This window comes from Dipodomys spectabilis, unplaced genomic scaffold, assembly GCF_019054845.1.
Source record: "Dipodomys spectabilis isolate Male_0828 unplaced genomic scaffold, ASM1905484v1 ptg000336l, whole genome shotgun sequence".
In the NCBI taxonomy this organism is placed as follows: Eukaryota; Metazoa; Chordata; class Mammalia; order Rodentia; family Heteromyidae; genus Dipodomys; species Dipodomys spectabilis.
This window is the reverse complement of record NW_024871013.1, coordinates 66,278-79,889: the sequence shown is the minus strand read 5'-3', so window position 1 is coordinate 79,889 and position 13,612 is coordinate 66,278. Positions and strand designations below refer to the sequence as shown.

The 13,612-nt window shown below is 33.3% G+C and overlaps 1 pseudogene; it reads right to left on the bottom strand.

Annotated features, from left to right (window-relative positions):
- Nucleotides 1–6,845: 6,845 nt before the first annotated feature.
- LOC122095151 lies at nt 6,846–6,945 on the bottom strand (annotated as a pseudogene).
- Nucleotides 6,946–13,612: the final 6,667 nt, after the last annotated feature.

Genomic DNA, 13,612 nt, shown 5'->3' with positions numbered 1-13,612 from the left:
CAAAGAACAGATTGTATTAAGATTTTGGATGTTAATGTACATACTTATTTTCGTTGTGGGAAAATGTGGGGATTTCAACTTGGGGTATATTGTTCTTTCTAGGCCAGAGTGATATCAGTGGTTAATTTTAGGATAGGGGTTCCCTTTCACAAAAACATGCCCCTGATCTGTTCTTTTAGCCTTCCCATCATCAATGGCAACAGAATTGCACACCAACTTGTCTAGCTTGCTACCTTGACTGGCCTGGATCCGCAGTCCTTCAAATCTTAGTCTGTAGATAGTGCAGGATGATGGAAATGATCCAATTCACTCAGCTATAGATGGAGAAGTAAGTCCACTAAACTTTTGGCTTGGGTTCTGTTCTCAAGCCTCCTAAGTAGTTAAGAGTACACATGGGATCCCCTGGTGCCAAACAGTAAGAATATTTTTAAAGCAACTAGACATATATATGACTTAGGCTTGTGAATATCTCAGGAAAAGAATAAAAGAGCAGTGCAGCTTAGAGGACAGGCAGAATTTTAACTAGCTACTCAGAGGTTGAATAAGCTTAGCTAGCTACTCGGGAGTCTGAGATCTGAAGACCACTGTTAAATCATGAAAATGCAAGCGATTATCTCAAAAAAAAAAAAAAAACAAAAAAACCAGAATTGTAACAGTGGCTGAAGTGGTAGACCACTATCTTTGGGCACAGAAGCTGAGGAATAGTTCCCAGGCACTATCAAGGCTCAAGAATGGTGAATGCATGCATGAGCACATGCACATGTGCACGTGCGTACTCGCACATGAATGCACACATACACAAACACAAATGAGTATTTCAAAGTGATGTTCTTTATTTTTTTTTTTACCTTGCTGTACTTTATTTCCCTGTATTAGTTCACAAATTAACAAAATCTGCTAAGGACCTATTTACATAAAATCCATCATGTTTCTCTAAAATCTACTCTCTTTTTGGAAGCCTGCTTTTATTTGACCCAAAAGTAAATTATTCAGGAAGTCAATTCATCACTCTCAAGTCTGTAGTATTTGATGATTGTTTAGGATCCTCCTAGCAATATGATTTTGTGAAATCCTGCATCAAGCATTATATTTCTTTCACTAGAAGAGAAACCTCTGTCAAACAATTAATAATAGTTTATTCTCCTCCTGGCATTCATCTGTACTTTTATTTTCTTCATATATTTCATGATCTGTCTGTGTATGCCAAAGCCTGACATGAAAATAAAAACACCCTTCTCAGCGCTTAGCATGTGTATAACATTCATAGATACTGAAATTGTTTTTGAATAAATAATTTTCATCCTGACTACTTTGAGAAAGAAGAATTGGTTTCTCAGCACTTTAGCTAAGAACTTGAGGGAAAGAAACAAAAGGAAAAGTGAGGAACAACTCAACACATAGATTCAAATGAAACAAAACAACCTTAGAAAACACAAATTAATTCAGTACTCAAGAACCTGCAGGAAATGAAAGATTTAAAAAAAAAATCAACTATGACAAGCTTATGAAATTCCTGACTACATGGGAGTGCACTGTTTTTAGGATAGTGGCTAAAGCCCAGACAACAGAAAATTCTGTACACAATGCCATGCACTGTTATTCGAAATTCCAGGAAGAATAACATCAAGTGGACTAAGCTCAATTTCATACACAAGTAGGAAGCCAGTTTCTAGCTGAAAAATAATCAGGAAAACTTAGGGCTGGGGGCATGAAAAAGTTGTAAGAACACCCATTTAAGGGGCACAAAACACTCAATTCAAACTCTAATATTAGGGGTATTAAAGAAAAAGCTATGATTTTAAATAATTAGAACAATTGTAACACTTGACTATTTGAGTGTAAAAAAATCCATTAGAGTGATAGAATGAACTCACGTTCCAATGCTACTTTAGTGATAATGTTTAGTGGTACTTCAGACAAAACAGAGTTATCTTGCAAATGAGCATGGATGTGCATTTGGATGATGGAAATACTTTACTTACACAGGTGTAAATTAAATAGATTTTTTTGGGTAGATTGTAGTTCTTGAACAAAGAGCCTGTGTGATGTCCTCGAGCTTTTTCTCTCAAGGCTAACACTCTAATACTTTGAGCCACAGTTCCAATTCTGATTTTCTGTTGGTTGTTTGGAGATAAGAGGCTCCTGGGCATTCCTGCCCAGGATGGCTTCAAATTCCTACTCAGGATGGCTCAGATCTCAGCCTCCTGAGTAACCAGGATTCCAGGCATGAGCCGTCGATGTTTTTTAATAATTTAGTAAATTGTATAGTTACAGAAGTTATAAATTATCATTATAACCTGTGTAATATATGTGTGTATGTATAGATCAATGCATACAGTTAGAAATATATTAACATATTTTTGCATCTACAATAGATTTATGACATCATCCTTCATTATAAAATAAAATGGAAACAAAGTTAATAAGGAGCAAAACAAAGGGAATTGTTACATGTTTCTTTTTGTTGAATGGAATATGAATTGTGAGAATCAGTTTGGGAAAACCATATTTACTTTAACAAAATGGATAATTGCTATTAATTCCAATCCATCTATTTGCCCATATTGTGCATCCTCACACATGCGTGACAAAGTCAAACCACATATTTGCCTTTGTATTTAACTCACTTGTTATAATTTAGGGGATAGATGAAGTAATCAAATAAAGATTAAAATAATAGTAAGTGAGGCTATGAGTTAGAGCTGAAAAAGATTTATATATGATAATAACTAATTAAAATGCATATTTCTTACTTCAAATGCATCCACAATCTGGAGGTGACGCATGCTTTTTGTTTGTTTTTGCAATGTATATCTAACAAACATATCCACAATACTGATTTTCAGTCAATATGATGGGATATTCAAACTTAAAAAATACGGAGTTTATTATCTTAGTGTGAATAGATACAATCTTACAAAGAATGTTATTTTCAACAGAAATCCGGTAAGAGTTTATCCACCTTGAGTTTCACAGGAATAACCAGAGAGTAATACCTGTTTTGTCAAGTTGGTCAAAATCACTCCATGAGTATATCTTAAAAGTATATCCAATTTAAGAGGTCAAATACATATTTTGTACTGACAGTCATCTTACAACAATAACTTACTACCTACTTATATGAGTATCTTCTTTCCTAGCATATACGAAGAGCTGAAAGTGATCTCTTTTATCTAACTTAATGGTGTAAATGCTTTGATTATGATGATGTTATTATTTGACAAATAAAATGTACAGAAGTGTGCTTCTACTGAAATGACAGGACGGAACATTGATAAATAACAACATTGCAACACAGCTCTTTTCAGCCTCACTCTGTCCACATTGGCAAGAAACATTGCAACCGCGCACACACACACACACACACACACACACACATGTGCGCACATGTACACACACATATACATGAATGCCAAATTCAGGGTTTATTGTACAAAAAAGTTCAAATAAATATTAGTGATTAGGAAAAATAATAATTTGCCTTATTACAAAATAATACATAATCCAGTCACCACGGTTGTTACATTTTACTTGTCTCTCTCACATGTGACCACTTAATTTATTTTTAGTTCATTCATTCATTCATTCATTAGTTTGGTGCTAATACTAGAGCTTGAACTCAGGGCCTGGCTCTGTCCCAGAATTTGTTATTATTTTTGTTTTAGTTTTCTCAAGGCTACAATTTTACTGATTATACTACAGCTCCATTCCAATCTTTTGTGGTCACTTTCAAATCATAATCTAATGAACGTTTTTTTCTTGGTCTGGTTTCAAAGCACAATCATCAGATTTCATCTTTCTAATTAGGTAGGATTAAAGACCTGAGCCACCTGTGTGGCTCCTACATTTTCCTATACTTATGTAATGCACATACTTAGATAGTAATTTAAAACTGAGATCCTAGAAGCAAGATGTACAGTGATGATATTGTCCTGTCAGAAATTCAAGTTAGTAATGAAAATTTATTCTTAAGAATATACACAAAAATACTTAAGAAGAAATCTGAAGATGTGTGTGTATATGTGTGTGTGGGGGGGGAGGTGCTGTTGCAATATGTTCCACATATAAGCACTGTGCAGGGGTGTCCAGCTATTCACAGTTATTGCATGAGTATCTGCTTTGAGATACCAACTCATGGAAAATGTCTAGGTGTCCACTCTAGGCTGCCCAATGGAGAAGGGTATACTCATCCTCATCCCTAGTATTCATATGAGTGACCATTTTGGAAAGTAGACTCCACACTTTAGTAAGCTGCAAGGCAAGCACTCTACCACTGAGCCATTTTCCCAGCCCAAGGATTAAGTTTCTTGTCTGTAATTTGGTCAAAGATATTTCTCTTTATGTAAGCGACTAAAAATTTATTTACTAATTTCAAGTAAATACATAAATTCTCTTTCCATCACTTTTAAAATATAAAAAAATTGTTAGCTCTGTAAATTGGTTAGAAGCATGGATTTTGTGGCTAGCTAGGTCATTGTACATCTGTATCTCTTTTCCTCTCTCTCTTTCATGGTTTTCATAGACAATATGATTGCTCCATAATTATCCTAATTTATTTTGCTTTTATATTTTTGCTTGCATCATTTCATATTCTGCTCTGCCATTTCCCAAGACAGCACCACATAAACAGAAAAATCCAGAAGTGGTGCTGTGGCTCAAGTGGTAGAGCCCTTGCCTTGATTTGAAGAGCTCAAGGACAGTGCCCAGGCTCAGAGTTCAGGCCCCACAGCTAATTAAAAAAAAAGAATCTAAATACTTGATGATTTTACTAACAGATCTGACTGAAATCAGTTGAATCACAATTTTCCTGTACAATGAAGGAATAGGTCCAGGCTATGAAAGCAGCTAGAGAAGGCAGGCAGATTGTATCTGTGAGAAAACTTTGTTGAAAATAGAGTCAAGGATTATTTACTGGTGATTCACTTGCACTTGAAACATGATTCTGAACTATTGCTTGCTGATTCTGAACTACTGCTTTGATCATTATATTCTCCAATTAGAAAAAGTGAAATTTAATTGATAGCAAAGGACCACTAATACATTTTGACTTCTCATTAAGCATCTTCGATCATCAAAATCACCTGAAGACAATAGACAGTCCTATTTATAGATGAAAACAAGTGTCTTTCAAAAAACAAGAATTTAGGTAGTCAAACAAAGCACTTCTATTTTACTACTGCATTATACATTTTTTCTAATATTGGATACCAACATTAGAAAGATACTAGAAAGCTCTTAAAACCCATATGTTGAATAGTGAGTTCTCTTACACTATAACATCATATTTCCCAAATCATTTACATAGAAGGCATTGTTTCCTATTTTCTCATTCCTAGTATAAGATGCACATGAAGACATCACTAGTACTCATTTTCAGTCTGTACCTTTGAATACTGAGGAAAATCTTTCCTCTGCTATCAATTCCCTACTCTTCAGTTAGAATAAGTTAGAATAGTAAAAATGGAAAAAGAAAATAAATCATGGTGAAAAAACATATGCAGAAAATTCACCAAATTTTTGTTACCAGTTCAACCAATGTGAACTATTGGGGAAATACATGGACATCTCATTCCCACTGGCACTCAAAGTCTCTGGTTAGGCAATTCTGATGAACACAAGTAATAAGATGAAAAAGTGAGGAATGGTATCAATTGCAAGAAAAATGGAGGAGGATCCAAGCAAATTTCTTCTTTGGGATACTGAAATTAATTGGCTTACTATGGTGCGGAGACTACTTTCCAAAAAGGCCACCCAGATGAATACTAGGGATGAGGATGAGTATACCCCTCTTCATCAGAAAGCCTAGAGTGGACACTTAGACATTGTCCATGAGTTGGTAGCTCAAAGCAGATATTCATGCAATAACTCTGAATGGCTGGACACTCCTGCACAGTGCTTATATGTAGAATAATACCATAGTGGCTTCTTTCTTACTTCATCATGATGCGGATAACAATCCCCAAACTAAAGGCCTCTTGACCCCCTTGCATCTTGCTGCTGGGAATAGAAATAGCAAAGAGAAGCTGTATCTCCTTCTGTTGAACCATTGTATCAAACCAGGTCTGAAGAACAACTTGGAAGAAACTGCATTTGATATTGCCAAAAGGATACGTATGTATCACTGCCATTTTGAAGTTGTGGAAGGCTGTACAAATTGTTCTCCTTCGTAGTAATGGTTTGGTTAGCTTTCTTAACTTTCAAAAATGCCAGTCCATCCTTTGTGTCCCTTCAAATTTTTTTTCACAATACAAAGCGACAGCATTATCTTACTTTAAAAATGCATGGATTTCATGGTATTCTTCCAAGTGAATTGCCTGACTTTGATGTCAAAATGTATTCAAGAGTTGTTTGTATACATCTATAAAGATTTTTACAGAGTTTGTAATTTTTTTAAATCAGACATAATTTTAACTTATCTGTTGAAATGAATAGTATAGAAACTAAAGATGTTGCTGGTGCTTTTCTGAAAAAATTATATCTATGTTTGTATAATGTCCATAATCTATTTCATTAGCTCCTAGATATAATACTTTGAATTCTACATTGTCATATAATGTATAGATTCATTAATAAATGTGTCCTTTCAGATTGCATTCCATATCGAAGTTTAAGATTCCTTTTTTTCTAGGTCTTTTTATTAATTTATTTCTTTGGGATAAAATGACAATGTTATCTAATTTCAAGTTTTGTAAAAGTTATGCTATGTAAGGGCCTTTCTAAGGTGAAGATTTAATACACTGATGTCAAATTAACCTTTAATTCTATGAATTACATGTATTGTTACACTTCTATTTTTGTAATGAACTTTTTAATAACTATTTTTCATTTCTTGCATCAGAAGAATGAAAAATATGGAATACTTCACAAATTTTCATATCATCCTTGTGCAAGTGTCATGTTAATCTCTGTATTGTTGTAATTTGGGTAGACCTGCTGCTGAAGCATGTAGTGTACTATAAATTTAAATACTTAATGATGCAATCTTTATACAGGCATATATCCATGGTTGCCTATTTGTAACAAGGAACCCTTATTGTTCCTAAAAATGCTATTGATCTTATTTCTCTAAAATTCTGTGTATAGTGGGAAAAACTTATATAGTTTGGTCGATTGCTCACATTTAAAATTTTTTGGGCAATGACTATTTTGTCGTTTTCATTTTAAATTTGATCATACTTTGAAGCCTTTACAGCTAAGTCCAAAGGTGATGGCTTTTCAAGTACTTATTTATCAACTGAGTTAGCTTTGTTGAGCTAATGGACTCAAAGTAAGCCTTGCTTAAGAGCTACTTCTAATCTTCTGCAGCTTAAAATTTCCCAAATGAAGTCTTGTGGGACAAATGCCTACTTGAACCTTTACCCTTCTTCCATGTAGGAACAGACCAAACAGAATATCTTACCCTGACAGTATAGATTGTCTTACTGGAACAAAACTAATCTTAGTTACAAGGGATCATAGAAAGATGAACAGTTCAGACAGAATTGTTCAGAATGGAAGGCATTTTATCGAAATATAATTGGTTATTATACTTATCATTTCAAAAGTAGCTAAAGCAAAGAAGGTGAAATAATTGTTCATATGCATGATTACCTACTGTCCTGGCCTGTCTATAATCCAACCAGGCAGAACTTACACTACTGACTTTCTATCACCAAATATTTCCATAGCTCCTGGAAAAGTCCATATGTTTCTCCTCGATATTAGACCTTAAATTGATAATGTTTTAATCACAGTGTTTCCTCTTTTCTCTAGGCTGTAAATCTACAAATGGTAAATCTTTAAGTCTAACTCTACCAAAAACTGAGGTAGAGATAATTGAATAATACTTTAAAACAGAGTTGCCTTTGATTCCCTAACCACAACACAACAATGTAAAAGAATTTTTATATTATATAAACTTATATATTTTATATTTGTATGTGCTGATTTTAAATTTCACACAATGAATCTTACTAGAATTGATAATTTGACAAATATATTGACATTTATTCCCATAAATAAATTGGAACATAAATGTTTAGGATTAGAATATTTATTAGAATATAAAGAGTATCAATGCAATATCTTCGGTATAAACTTGTGATACCTTCTAAATTTTCGTGGTCTTCTGAATTCACATGTAAAATAACATATTGTTTTATGCTAATCTATAAGGGATTTTACTCTGATGCTCTGTTTATTGTTTTAACTCACTGGTCCCAAATTGTTTTTCTCCATATTTCTGAAACATTCTTGCTGATTATACCCAAATTTGGTGATATGATGTCTGCAGGACCCACGAGTTCTAGGATACCTGGTCCCAGTTATCTGCATCATCAGATAACAAGGGCAAGACTTCTGACATAGGCCCATACAACATGCCAACAGAAAATAATTGAAGATTCATCTCAATTTCTCATTTCCTATAATATTTCAGGGCCCCAATTCCTTACAAGAATTAGCAATAATGAATTGTGAAATGCAAGGCAACTTAAAATGAAAGATGAGATCACAAAATCTGAGAGAAAGTACTGTAATTCAAACTTTCAATTTACAGATGACCAGCCCATATGAGTGAACAAAATCACAAATGAACAAGATTATTTTTAATACCCCTCTCCTAATGATTAATGAAAGATTTCAGTGCAGCCAAAAAAATAGTTTCTAGAATGATAGATCCATAATTGGTCTACTAAGGTTAGGGAAACTTGATTTAGATGTCAAATATAATTTAGAAAAACATTAACTGAGAAGATCTTTAGTGCTTCAAAACACTGGTACTTCAGTAAAACTAGGTTCTGTAGTATAAAAATGTTGTCATTCTCAAACCAATGATAACCTACATTTAATCTCCTGAAAGTATATTCATTTTCAAATAAGCTATTTAAAATCACATTTGCCAAAATAACACTTGACAAGTAGATGACAGTGACATTACAAGGTTTTCAATTGTAGGGAGCAAGTTACAATAGAGTTGATTTACGTACCCAGAAGTAATAACGAACAAGTTCAACCATTCATTAAATTGTAGAAATAGTACCCCCCACCATTTGTGTTGTTCAGTAGGTGCCTTCCAGAAATGTGTTAAATAGATCAGCCTCCCATATTTCAAACCCAAATATTAGCTAATAAAGTAAATTTCATCACATAAGAAGGTACATTTTAAAAATTCACTAATAATTGCCTTATCATATGTTGTTTCATGTTTTCCCTATCTGTCTAACATAGTAAGAAATATGACTTTAAGTCTTGAATATGGGTACTGATGAGAGATGTGACAAACATAAAATCTGTCTTCTATTTTTATCATAATCCTCTAAGGAGTAAATTTATTTTTCTTCTTTTTCCAAAACTTATAGGTAGAAGAAATAAATTATCCTATGTAAAATAAAATAATCACACACCATTGTACAAAGCCATTTATAAAAACTGGTAGTTAGGAATAAATTCTAAGCCATTTTTAAAATTTCTTGTTGACTAAAGATTAATCTTCCAAATGAATGAGAATAAAATTATGTCCAAGTGCTTCACATCTCCAGTCTTAGTTTTGCAAAGGAATGAATTATGGAAATATAAGCTGACATCAATTCAAGTATATGTGGGATTGAAACTCCATGGAGTTTCAAAGTATTAACAGACAGTTTAACGGAATGACTATCAGGAAATTGAAACCAGAGAGGAACAATAGTAAAGAAATAGAATGAATGAAAAATGGAACAAGGGGCAAGTACAGCTAGAATACTCAATGTACATATGTAATAAAGCAAGTGGTAAATCTGGAATAAATCTTGTAGAAAGGGTTGGTTGAGATTGACAGGAGTGATTCTGATCCAGGAACATTAGACAATTAGATGGACATATTTAATTGTAACACACTTGTACAACCTTTAGAAATTCAGTTAAAAAACACAACAACAAACAAAAACACACAAAAATCACAACCAAACAACAATCTCTAGAGGGTATGAATATGACCTCTCAAAATTTTAAGCAGTTAATGAAGGGCAGTCTTTGGAAAAGCAAACAAAGCTGTTCAAAGAAGGCAGTTTGGGGTAGGGGAGAATTTTGAACAGATTTAAAAAGATTGTCTAAGGTTATAAATCACCTATATTTACTGTAAATATTTTATTCTGCGAGTGCTCTTTGTCTGAACTGGATACTCCAGTCCTGAGGCACACTTGGTAGCTTGTGAAGACAGAATGGAAGAAACAAGATCAAGAACCTATTACTCCACTTGAAAGAAAACAGACCTCTATGTTTTCTCTTAATCTCTTCACTACTCCATTTTCATACTTTTAATTACATCAAGTGATTTTGAATTATATCTTTCCTTCTTTGTTCTCACAAAATAATTGTTCAAAATAATTAATTAAATATTATTTGCCATTATTTTCTATCATGCTGTTTACTTGTCCAAGCGAGTCCATTAAACTTCCCCTTTTCATTTGGTTGCCACGAAATCCCAACAACTATGTTAATAAGGACCAACGCTAATGCAAAACTTTGTCTCCAAAAATCCAGTCCAAGAACCTATAATCACAAATATTTAGCTATATATTTTTTCTTTTTTCTTTTACCTTGCAATCTTCTTGTGTCTAAAGTGCCCACAAAAATAAGTACTCCACCACTTTGTGGTTCAATCACTTCTAACTTCAAAGATATATTTTGCTAACAAGATGCTTAGAGGAAACCTAAGAATACTCCTCTTTTATCTTCTCTCTTAAGACTTTTATCTTCTCTCTTAAGACTCTCCTTAGATACCATATCAGGAATAGTGAAGTAATTCTTTGCAAAATTATTTCAATAGTTTATTTTCCTCTTGGTCTTGTATTTGCTCAACAAGATGTATGGAGAAGAATAGAGTTAAATCACCGATTCCTTGGATGACATTGTCTGTTACAAAGGACGATACTTCTATGTCCTACTTCTATGTCCTCCTCTTAGCTCTTGCCTGATTTCCAATTAATCACAGCTTCTTGGCTTCAAGTCTAGTGAAGCTGAAGGATGATAAGGCGTCCCCCACTGCTACATCTTCATGGTTTCTCTTTGAAAACTCTTTTATTTGGAGGTGGAATTTATTTTCATGTCTTCATTCAATTTGTTCTGCATTATACTGAGTCAAATAGGCTCTGTAAAATCACATTATGTAGCAGAAACATTAAGACAATCTATATCAAAAAGTTTTGGTCCCCTCCACTGCTGAAACCAATACGCTTATCTGGGGCTTCTAATAACGTGTTTTCTTACCTTTTCAATTTGCTCAAATCTTTTGTGATCCCCAAAATTTTTGGCTTATGTAATAAGAGAAGTCTTCACTATCTCATGTTAATAAGAATATTATATTTTTGAGCTACTTAGAAATGTGAAATCATTGGTTTGAAGTATCCAATCAGATTTTTTTCTGTGTTTCAGTGCTTCACGTGCAAAGACATTGTGGAAAATATTAAAACAGAAAAGTGTAAACTCAATACGTTCTTTCATTGTGAAGGGCACTTTCTCCCTAAATATTTTGACCCAAATTATCTTTTTAAGAAAATTACTGTTTAGTAATTAAAGGTCAATTCACAAATTTTGATGTCTTATTTAAAAAAAAAAAAAAAACTTTGAATTTAAATTCCACTACAACCTTGTTTCACACAGCAGGAGTATATTTCCTGGGTAAAGACAATTCTCAAGGGAACCTACAGGATTTACAGCAAGGTTTTTGAGGTTTGTTTGTTTACTGTGAAAATGAGCCATCTTACCCAAATTGCTCCCTCTCAGCTAACTCTCCATGAATTTCTTTGCATGAAAGCCTATTTTCCTAGGCAATTTTAAATTTTCTTAATAGGCTAAGTTAAAAAGTTTGAACAATTAAAATTTACCTGTCATAATTTAAAAACTCTTTTGAAATTCCTTTATCAGAATCGTGAATTTACCAATCCTAATTCCACCTTTACCATCAAAAACAGTTAACATGTTGTTTTCATGATATAGTATCCATGAAACTATTATTTTCCAGTGGCATTGTTGTGAATATATATGAAGATATAAGCTGATGCTGAACAAAATGAACTCCAAGATATGGAAAAAAATATTTATTTGCAGTTGTTGTTTTTAATGTACTATGTTCTTTCTATTTTCCTTGGGTTTTTCCCCTATGGTTTATCTCCTACTGTGTTTGATTTTGGAACCCTTTGTATTGTGTATACATTTACCTTAATTTGTGAAGGGAAGAGGTACAAAAAAATTAGTGAGACAAGGACAAAGGGCAAACCAATGCAATATCAATACTCAGAAGACAATATGTTGGAAATGTACATTACAACTTGTGAGAGGTTTGGGGGTGAAGAAAAACTGTGAGAAAAATGAGAGAGGGGATAACAGGTTTGAAAAGTTATGTATTCACTGCCTTACAATTGCTAACCCACTGCACATCACTTTCACATTAAAATTAAATTTAAAAAATAAGCTGCATGAAATAAAATTTCACTGTATTAGTATAGTAAATATTATTCCTTATGTAGTAACTTTTTAAAAACTCAGTACTAATTTGAATTAATTACCCCTTCTTTATCAGAGGGCCATCAACTTGAATGTTATCCAACTAGACAATTTTTTCACAATATTCTTGCCAATATTTTCAAAAAAGAATAAATTAGTACTTTCTCATACTAAAATTGAAAACCGTTTAATTCTATGGAAACCCATAACTTTGAAAAGTAAATAAGTTGTTAAGAGGACAGAATATGTCTGTTCTTCAAATTTCCTATGACTAATAACTATGCACTTTCAAATTCTGAATATTCCATACCTGAGAGATTCAAAATAGTACCTGTTTGCATGTTATGTAATTCTGCAATAGATGCATTTTCCAATAGAGTGTTACAGATTGAGAAGTGAACAGAAAAATAGCCAAATTCTGGTATAGGATAAAACTATAAAGCCTCGGTTGTAATTAATTCTTCAAAAGTAAGCAATTGTTTATCAGATTAAGCTATTATTTCTATGACCATCAATTCCAAAATTTATGCCATAAAGTCATCCTAGACCAACAGTTTCCAACTTGTAGGGTGCACCTCAAAATTCCCTTAATTCACATCACAAATAGCTTATCTCTATTGGGAAAAATACTACCACTCTGCTACTGTGATGCCCTCCGTGTTCTGGACAGAACACCACCATAAACTGGGTTGCATCATTTTTCCTCCACTGGTATTCTTGCAAATATTATTTATACTTATACTTTTTTATCTATCAAAGATATTCAGGATGCTAATATCGGAAGATTACAGTTCAAAGCCTACCAAGGCAGGAAGGTTCCCTAGATTCTTATCTCTGATAAACTTCTCAGCAAAAACCAGACACAAGTGGTACTGAGGTTGAAGTGGTAGGACACAGCCTTGAGCTCAACAGGCTCAGAGACAGTGTCTAGGTCCAGAGTTCAAGCCTTATGACAAAGCAATAAAAAAAAATAAATAAAAACAAACCCCAAACCTAGCATTTTTCTCATTGTATACAGAGGCACGTAATTAAGGAAATTGCTTCCTGTTTTACATACAGGTAGAAGAAAGAAGATGTCACACAATTATTTTCATCATACCATGTCATATTAAAGCCTCAAAAAATTGCTTTTGCTAAATTTATAAATTAA